Below are 10,851 nucleotides of genomic sequence, written 5' to 3'. Positions count from 1 at the left end.
TCCGACAATGAAAATGAGTGGAAGTTTTTTGCAACCACAACTTCATAAAACAAGACGAGGCAACAATAAAACCTTAGAGGAGGTTCATAACTTTGATATTGTTTTTAGCTCAAAGGAGATTGGCCTTGTAAGGGTAAGTTTCTTGAAAAAAAAATGAAAAAAATAATAAAATATGTTCGTCATTTTTTCAGAGCTGAACTCCTAAACATATGACTGAAATTCAGAAACCCAGGCTCGAACATTTTTTATTTGTTCAGGAACCGGTAACCAAACATTTATTACTTGTTCGAAAATAGGTAACCGAACATTATTCATAAATTCGAACCTATTTTACTGAGAAACCTAAACCAATTATTATATTATTTTTTTTGCAAGAGAAGAAATTATTATGAGAAAACTAAGATATATATATATATATATACAAAGAGAGAGAGAGAGAGAGAGAGAGAGAGAGAGAGAGAGAGCATATCAACTATGACAATGGTAAATGAGACAGTAGGGACAGTAATCATATTGTCTTTTCTTCTTCTTCTTCTTCTTCTTGGGCTTTGTTAGGATTTTTTTGGAAGTAGGATTTTTTAGGGGTGTGGGAGGTGTGCATTCAATGGATGGAATGTTTTCACAAGGATAATTTTGGTATTATTTGGGGGGAGAAGTAATTTTAAGGGTTTCAAAATTTATAAGTGGGGGTTCAAAGAAATGGAAGGTCCAAAATAATTTATGGGGTGCTAATAGTACCACTCTTTTAGGGTGATTCTATTCATACAACATTAATACTCTCAGTACACACCATTAATAGATTAAAAGATAATTCTATTTAAACACCACTAATCTTTATAATACACACCATTATTTAGTACGCACATAAAATAATTTTAATGGTTTAAAAATATTTTAGTTTGCCCCTTAACTTTCCATTACTACCCTATTGTAACACACCACTTCTTTGTTTCAATACACACCACTACACACACCAAAAACTCTCAATCCTCACCACTATACACATCAAAAACTCTCCATCTTCAGAACAGAGAACATCTTGGCCATTGTTGATCTCCATCGTCGGTGTTGAACTCTTTTCATGTCTCATCTTGTCGTCTCATCATTTCAAATTGATGCCGGATGGTTTCGTTCGGCCTTTATCTTCACCGGTGTTGATCTTCATCATCAATGTTGAACTCTCATCTTTGGATTGCCATTCTCACCCTTGATTCACTTGTGTACTCAAAAACACAATCAGTTTCAAAATTGCTACATTTGATAGGTATAGAATTTTGTAAAAAAAATAACAAAAAAAATTAGTCCTATTCATGAATACGGAGTAGAACAAGCTTTAATGTTTTCAAAATTTATATATGAACAAAAAATAAAAGTTTAATTTATTTTAGTCAAGCTAACTTAAAATGTTCAATATTTTATGTCTAAATATTTAATATTTGGTCAATGTTAATAATTTGAACAAAATTGTTTTGTTTAAATATAAATAATTGAACATTATGTAAAAGTTCAACTTTGGTTATTCAAACCATGACAAATAAGCTCATCTTCCTTACATATAAATGAGATAAACAAAAAAATAAAAAGCTAAGTCATAAACTAACATTTTCAATGTTCAAATTCACCTTTTCAGTGTGTATATCGGAACCAACCATCTCGGTGTCATCCATGGTGTACAAATTTTCAAAACTAATTGATTTCAATGTTTTTAAACCCTAAATCTTCAAAGGCAATAATATTTTGAGTTTAGAAAATAAGTATAATAGAAAAGGGAATGAAGTGAGCTAATTGATAATGAATGATATCATGAGTGTAGTGCATTAATCGCGAAGATGATGTGGAAATACAATATTTATATATTGAAACCCTAAACCCTATAGATGATGATGGTATAACAACCCTCATTCTTGTCTTAGTCCTGCTCATATGAATTTACATGATTTTGCCTTGTTAAGCTTGCATCTGCAAACGTTGATTCGTTTTGCCTAAGTAAAGGTTACTGACTGGTTTTGTGCTATCATGTTTTGCTTAAGTATTATATGCATGCTTTGTTCCTAGCTTTAAGTGTTGAGCCTAGTCTATCTATCCTTGCTGTCTTACGCCTAGGTCACACCTTTGAACCTCTTACACCTAGGCCGTTGTGCATCAACACCTAGGACCATCTTGGAACCACCTTGGTTGACCACCACCTTCACCCTGGCATCTTGGCCGAGATGTGCATCATCTAGACCGAGGTGTGAATCACCTAGGCCAAGATGTGTATCATCTAGGCCGAGATGTTTATCATCTAGGCATTTGAGATCCTTGATCCTTGAACCTTGCAGCCTTGTTATGTACCTTAGCCAGCACCTAGCAATCTTGTTCTTGGACTAATACAACCTAAGCCGAGATATGGCACATCTAGGCCAAGGTGTGGCACACCTAGACCAAGTGTTATCCTTCCTAACCGAGATCAAGGAGACCTTACTTGTCTAAATCCTATGTTTTGATCTGAGATCATTGCCTTATCAAAGTGTCCATGCCACTTTACTTGTTATACCCACTTTGACCTACTATTGTCTTTTCATTTTGGCACCTTTTTTAGGAGATTTGATCAGATAGTGCCACGTGTCCCAAAAGTGGGTATTAGTCAAGTTAGTAGTGAGAAACCTATATCATTTGTCATATATTTTCCTTGTAGAGAGAAAAGCTCTAGGAGGAAGAAGAACGAGTTCTTAGAGTGAGAACTAGATTTCCAAGCTTGATCTTCATACCTTGAACCACTTGATTTGCATTTTAAGGTTAGATTCTTGATCTATTCTTGTTACTCTTTATGTTAAACTAGTCACATTGCATAATCTAGAATGATTCATGAGCCATGCATTGATTTAAAGTTTTGTTTTAGAAAGAGAAAGTGATGTTCTTATGTTCTTGAAGAAAAATCACGTTTGAATCCAAATGTTTGTATCAAGTTCCATGTTCTTGTGTTTGTTTCCATGAAATCTTCAAGTATGGGTACTCAGGTCCATGATTTTGAACTCATGTCATGAAATCTCATATTTTGAATAAGAAGTTATGATTTTTGCATTCATATTCTTCATGTTCTTCAAGGAGGAAACCTAGATTCCCAGACTTCATTGTTTCTCTAAGTGTGGTCATTGAGATCCACTTTTGTCTAGACCTCACACCTAGGCCAAGCATTATATCTCACATTGGCCTACATTGCAAGATCACTTGCACCTTAGTTTATCTTGCATGCACACCTAGGCCGATCACCATACACCTTTGTTGGCACCTCGTAACATCTCGGCAGGCAGCCGCACACCTAGGCCAAGGAGACCACACCTCAGCCAAGAGATGTGGAACCTCGGCCAAGACCTCCTGAGTTCACCCAGCTAGACCATTTCGGCCTAGATCATCTCTGTGCATCCATTCCAAGACCTGGTTTGTACCCAGCATGCTTTTCCAAGAAGAAAAATAGTGATTTGACTCCTAGCACATGTTTTGCTTTGTCTTAACTTGGTTTTGGAAAGTAATGCTGGGATCTTTTCACTCCTGTAAAGTTTGTTTTAAGAGTGCATTGCATAACCATCTTTGAGCATTTCTTCTTGTCTTCTTGAAGTGCATTCGATGGACTTTACTATATGTTTGTAGGTCTTGGATCCTTGCCTTAAAGCCCTACATCCGAAGAGCTATAGTGAGTAGTATTTTTAATAAAGTTATGTTATAATGTTTTGATAAAAGCTTTGCTTTGTTTTGGAAAAGTATTTGATTAAGCATGAATGATTATTGCTTAGCTTTTGTATCAAGTATTATCTTTGTTTTGATGACATTACTAGAAGGTCCTTTCGTCCTAGGGGATGTTAATACATGTAGCACCCACGTTTAAGATATCTCATTTGCCACCGATGGTCATGAACGGATGGGTTTGTCTAATCGATTCTGGGTCGGCCACCAATGATCATGAACGGGTGTGCTTTTGATTCCAGGTCGATTATTCCTTTGTTTTGTCAGGAATGTCATCCTTTGTATTATGTAGATGTTAGTAAACATTCTGAGAAGCTTTGAAAGACTTTGATAGATGAACTTGGTTCATCCCATGTTTTGTTACAAGCTATGATACGTATTGTTTTGATAAAGATCTCGGATATCATTCATTCAAACCTTTATTACTTATATCATTCACTGAGTTTCAACTCAGCTCTTTCCCTTATATATATATATATATAGGTGACGAGCAAAAAGGCAGTGTCGCCTAAGCTTTATGTGGAAGATGTTTTGATTCATGTTTTGTATCATCTTGAAGATTATGCTTCTTAGCTTTATAGTTCATTTCTTTTGTATGTTTTGGCTTGAGAAGCCTTTTGATCAAGATGTAAGATGTAATTTATTTTATGTTGTGTTCAAGTTGTAAAACCATGTTAAGACGTATGTCATTTCATTTGATCTATGCACAGTTTTTATAAACTACTTAGATTTAAATTTTCTTCCGCACATGTATGCCCATATGTATACTCTGTTGTGTGAATCTTTATAAGTTGGCCTTTGGTAATCTCGGATTACTGGCCATCACGACATCATTCTACTAGGAGCAGAATAGGGTCGTGACAGATTGGTATCAGAGCATAAGTTCCTTATAGTACATTTATTCACACACTTTTGGTTCTAAAGAGCATAGGATTTCCCTTAGAATGATGTTAGGATTACATCACATTGTTTGCTGTTTGTGCATTATCTTGGCATGATTATTTGCTACTTGTCTACTTGTCTATTTGTTCATCTTGTTTAAAAGCCACATTTTGCATACTCCTAGCATCATGAGAAGGGGAAAACCTCCAATTAGATGAGATCATTTTGAGGATAGATTAGACAGATTGGAAAGGTTAGTACAAGGTTTGACCCGTGAGTTAAGGCAAGCAAGGCAACAAAATACTAGTACTACCTCTACTCAGGCCAAACAAACAAACGGCCTAAATACAGTTCTACCTCCGCCTTCTCCAGTACTACAAGTGCCCCCACAACCAGCTTTATATAGGGACGACACGTTAACTTTGATCAAAGAATTTAATAAAATGAATCCGCCAAGATTCCACGGGGGTATAGAACCATTGAAAGCAGAAGCATGGGTTCTTGAAATGGAGAAATTGTTTGAGATCTTTCCTAACACTGACGCCCAAAAGGTGTCATTGGCAGCATTCACACTGGACGACGATGCTCGTAGGTGGTGGATGATGATCTGAGAAGGTAATCCAGGTTTGACTTGGGCTAGATTTTTGGAGTTATTCTATGACAAGCATTTTCCCCTTAGTGTCCAAGATCACAAGACCACGAAATTTCAAACTTTGACATAGGGTAACAGAATAGTAGCGGAATATGATCGTGTTTTCACCAAGTTGACCAAATATGCACCTCACATTGTCAATACCGAATACAAAAAAGCTAGAAAGTTTGAGAGTGGACTTCGTGGGCCGATGCAAGACCGAGTTAATATGCTCAACATGCCGACTTACGCCGGAGTATTGGACAAAGCCATCCTGGCAGAAGCTAACTTGAACAGATATCAAAGTTCAGAAGAGAATCAGAGAAAAAGACAAAGTTATGACTATCGCTAAGCACCGTTTGATGCCAAGAAGAAAGTGAATGTGGGTAGTTCATGTAATAACCCGACCCTCGTACATGTTTTTTGATATACTTTCAGTCCCTTATTTTGTGCATTTAAATGCTTCATGTAGAGTTTCATGAGAAATTAAGTTTAAACACATGGATGTTATGATTTGAAATCTGTATCTGTTTAGTAAGGAAAGCATTCGTCACAATTGGATCAGAAATTGAGAGCCTTAGAGGCTTGATAATCCGAAATTAATTTCATATTTGAGCCCAGCAAAATTTTTAGGTAATAATAAGCATTTTTGTGAAATTTCAATTTGGAATGATTAAATTGATTAAATTTTGTCCTATTCATTATATATATATATATATATGTATATGCTTAAGCCATTTGACTCATGAACCTTAAAAACAAAAACACTTCCTGAGAGGGTTCAAAAAAAAGGGGGGGGGGGAATTAGGGAGAAAAGAAGAGAAAAGTCTTTCAAAGGAGGAATTGGAGGAAGATTTAGAGGATTGTGGAGAATTTGACTCAAGGTAAGCTCTTTGAATAAAAAAAGAAATTCCTCTATGTTGTTGTGCTAAATGATTTATGGAGTTTTTATCTTTTGTGTTGAATTGATTTGGAGTTGTATTGAGTGAGAATTCATCTTATTTCCTCAATTATCAAACTTGAACCCATCTATATGGATATATGGTTGCTTATATGTGTGTATGTGTAACGAATTGGAAGCATGGTGGAATTGGGTCATGTTCATAAGTTTTAAACATCAAAGATTCAAGTTATGTTGAGATTGATATATGTTATGATGTCTATTTACATGTTTATGAACCATATTCTAACCATTAAAGAACCTATTTTGAGCCTTGAAAAAGAGTACCAAAAAATGGATTTTTGCTGAATTTTTGAACTGCTTTCTGCCAAAATCGCCGCACGTGCGGGAAACAATGCCGCACGTGCGGGGCTCACAGCCGCACGTGCGGCCCAAACTGCAAAAATTCATTCGCTCTGTTTTGCGTGCTTAACCCTCTGGTATTTTTGAAATTCATGTTTGAAGTTTCTAAGATGCCTGTAAATTCGTTCGAAGTGAAATGATGCAGGAAATGAATTAAGAAAGAAAAAAGAACTAATGTCTAAGTTATGTATGTGTACAGGGCACATTCCAGGAGGGACAAGCACTCCGTTGTGGCATTGTGAGTAGTAGTACGGTAGTTGTACGTTCAATTATCGTTAATGATTCTTAATGTTAACATTCTGTACCTTGCAAGTAATTATGTTAACAATATGTTAATTGGAAAATCTAAAGGCATTATTCCGCAGTACATTTGATTTACTGTTGGTAAAGAATACTAACGTTATTTGTAAGATAGCTATAGGGATTCTTGACGAACCAAGGGTACGTATAAGCACTATGGAATCATGGTATTCACGTATCTCTAAAATCATTCAATTCATAAATGTGCTTATCTCTCATTAGTAATTATCAGGAACGTCCTGTTAAATGATGTAATGGCTACCAGTAGTACTCTGCTAAGTACAAGTCAAATATGGTAACATATTTGAACGAACAAACAAAGGTGTATGCTTCTATATGCTATTAATAGATCAAGTGAACTATGCTATTTCTTAACGAATAATTAGCTAAGACCACGGATTGTTTTATACGTTAATACCTGCTAAGTATTATGATAAACAACGGATTGACTTACAGATGGCTTAACCCAAAGACAGAATTAAATATCGATGACCTTGTCATGTAACCCACATTATGATGTAACCTGCTCTGTCTTTGCTAAGTATACTGTAATGACATGATATAACAAGAAATGTTCTATGTTCTAATATGTTACGTTTTGAAGTAATGAACAGTTGGCCATATATGTAAAGTATTCATGACATCCGTAGCACACGACCCTTACCCGGGGGTAATACTACCGTGTTTTCAAGTATGTTAAAAGTATAGGCATGTTATAAGTTCATGTATGGTACAAGTTTATATATGTTACAAGTTCAAGTATATACAAGTTTACGTATGTTACAAGTTTACAAGTTTAAATCTGTTACAAGTTCATGTATGTTATAAGTTCAAAGATATTACAAGTTCTTAGTACTGAGGAACAAGAATGCTTTATATTGACTTGTTAGCACTATTGAAGTGGCAGGTATAATTAAGTTTGAATTCTGATTTTTGTTTATGAATTAAGCATAATGCATATGTATGAATTTGTTTTCGTTTATGATATGACATGATATGTACGGTTGGTCTGTAAAACCTGTTAATTACTGGAATGGAACAAAGTGCTACTTGGAACTAAGTGCTACATTGTGAGCCACCTCTTGAGTCCATACATATATGAATGAGGCTTATAGCCAATCTGGGCCTATGGCCATTCTATATGATCTATGAGGCCAGAGGCCATTCTGTATTTTCGGTATGGAGCAAAGTGCTGTACGGAACTAAGTGCTGCAATACGAGCCACCTCTAGAATCCGTACGAGCCACCTCTTGAGTCCATACATATGTGCAAGTTATGAGGCCTATGGCCACTCCGAATATGTTATTATAATATGAAACAAAGTGCTACACGGAACTAAGTGCTACGATGTGAGTCACCTCTAGAGTCTGTGTGAGACACCTCTTGAATTCATACACATATGTTTAAGGGCCTTATGCCATATGTTCAAGGGCTTTATGCAATATGTTCAAGGGCTTCATGCCATATTTACAAGGGCTATATACCAACATGTTTAAAAGTTTAATGCTAATATGTTCAAGGGCTATCGCCACTTTGTTCAAGGGCTTAAAGCCATTATGTTTCAAGTCAATATGTTTCAAGATTGGGCCTTAGGCCGTTCAAGAATTAATATAGAATCAATTAACCTTATGCCTCGTTATTTATGTATGCATTGATATGTATTATAATTCAAGTTGAGCATTGAATCGTTTATGTACTATTATTCACTGAGCTTCGCTCACTTTATAGTATGTTTGTTTTGTAGGTAATCACTTTGGGAGTCCGTCTTAACCCTTGAAGCCCTTCAGTTGTCAACCTCAGTATGCCCAGGCTCCCAGACCAAGTCTATGCATTTATGTCCAGTTTTGTCAAGATTTTGGCTTGCACTTTAATTATTTATCTAAGGTTAAAATGTATGTATATGACCCCTTTCTATACCAATGTTCGTTTATACGGTCATGTATGTGTATGGGTATGTCTAAAAATAAATGACTCTCACGAATGTGATCCTAGCATGTTAGGTTTAGCTCAATGGATGCTTTTCTGTGTTATTTTATTACATTAAATGCTTTCGTTCAGGCCCCATATGATTTGCATATCAGGTTAAGTGTCCGTTTCTGTATGGGTCATGCCCGAACTTTTAGGGGCGAGTTTGGGGTGTGACAGTTCAAGTCACTCAAATCAGGAAAGTGGCACTAGGCCGACATGTACAAGTTGCAGGAAGCAACATTTCCGAGTTTGTCGTCGGGCATTTGGAGCTTGTTTTGAATGCAGTGAGATGGGTCATCATGTGAGAAATTGTCCCAAGACGAAGACTAATGATGGCAAGAAAAATGAGAGTACCTCAGGTTCTGCACAGAAAGGCAATGTTGGGAAATGACATATGGGACAAGGTAAAGTCTTTGCATTAGTGCCAGGAGACACTCAAAACGCCGAGACCATAGTGTCAGGTATACTTCCTATTTGCTCTGAAGATGCATAATATTGATTGATTTGGGTTCTACACATTCATTTGTATTTGCTAAGTTTTTCGAGAAGTTAGTAGAAACCTTTGGTTATTTGTTATCTGTCTCTACTCCATCTGGAAGAACTATGATTGTTGCATCCATTTATAAAGCATGTGTTGTTGTGATTGAAAATGTTGAATTTTTAGTTGATTTGATGACGTTGAACATAACTCATTTCGATGTTATATTGGGAATGGATTGGTTAGTGGCAAATCGTGCATCCATTGATTGTGTTTCCAAAAGTGTCACCTATAAACCAGCGCACCAAACTGAGGTTACATTTCAGAGTATAGGAGTAGTATTCCCACCTTACTTGATTTCATCCATGAAGGCTTATAAGTTGATCCAAAAAGGATGTCAGGGTTATTTGTGTAGTGTGCTAAGTAATTTGAAAGCAAAAGATTTATAACCAGTTAATCAAACTTGTGGTAGGGTGGCTAAGCTCTAAACCCCCAATGACCACAAGGTTCCAATATACTTAAGAAAAGCTATAAAGAAAGTAAAAGAAAAGCGATCAACTCAAATGTATTGACGGCTACGTCCTAAACACACCAAATCCGTGAGGACTATTACGCTATTATAACAACGAAACTATAGTATTCAACTCATAAATAAAGTGATCAACTCAAGCAGATTGGCGGCTACATCCTAAACACACCAAATCCGTGAGGACTATTATGTTATTACAACAATGAAACCATAGTGTTCAAATCATAATTAATTAAAACATCAAACAACCCATAAACACAAAGAAAACAGTGCTAAAACTAAGAGAAAACAAGAAGAAAAAGTATAAAGAAGCTATGGTTAACCACTAGTAATTAAGCCTAAGGAAGGGTGGCTAACCCCTCCACTTTTTGTAACCTTAATCACATATTTTAGCCCCAAGACAACTAAAAAACAATGTACAAAATAAGAAAAAGAGAGGAAGAGAGTAAAAGAGAAAGAAAAGAAAAGATGCAAAGTTATACCTCTTGAGAAAAGAGGTAATTTCTTAGTTATCAAACTTTAATCCTAACTCCCTCAAGTATTTGAAATATAGTTTGAAACTTTAGCAAAAAGTTTCAAGAACAAGCTCTAATGGTGTATGTATTGTGTATGTATAATTCAAGAAGGTTTGAAGATGAAGAAAGGCTTTGAAGATGAAGGTATGTCTAAGCTCCTACAAATATCTCCTAGAACATTTCTCTAACCTCTAGGTTTAGAAAATATGTCTTGAATTCTCTACAAGAAAGCTTCAAATCCAAGCTTTTATGGGGTATAGAGGATTTAAGGATAGTTCCAAGCTCTCATCAATGTCTAACCCCCTTGGAAGGTTTTTATAACCCTAAAATCTGAGGTGGGAGGTCTTATTTATAGAGTTTGAGATGTTTTGGTTGAAAATATATTTAGAAATGGCGAGGTGGCAAAATCCCGTGCATGGGAACAAACTACTGTAAAACACTTTGTGTAGCGCTAATGAGACTCGGCCGAGTCTTAAAACCCAGGGCCAGTCCAAATAATGAAAGGCTACGTCTAAAAGGCTG

Source organism: Camellia sinensis, chromosome 6 (genome assembly GCF_055761805.1).
Source record: "Camellia sinensis isolate YWXY chromosome 6, ASM5576180v1, whole genome shotgun sequence".
Taxonomy (NCBI): Eukaryota; Viridiplantae; Streptophyta; class Magnoliopsida; order Ericales; family Theaceae; genus Camellia; species Camellia sinensis.
Note: the sequence above shows the minus strand (reverse complement) of the source record.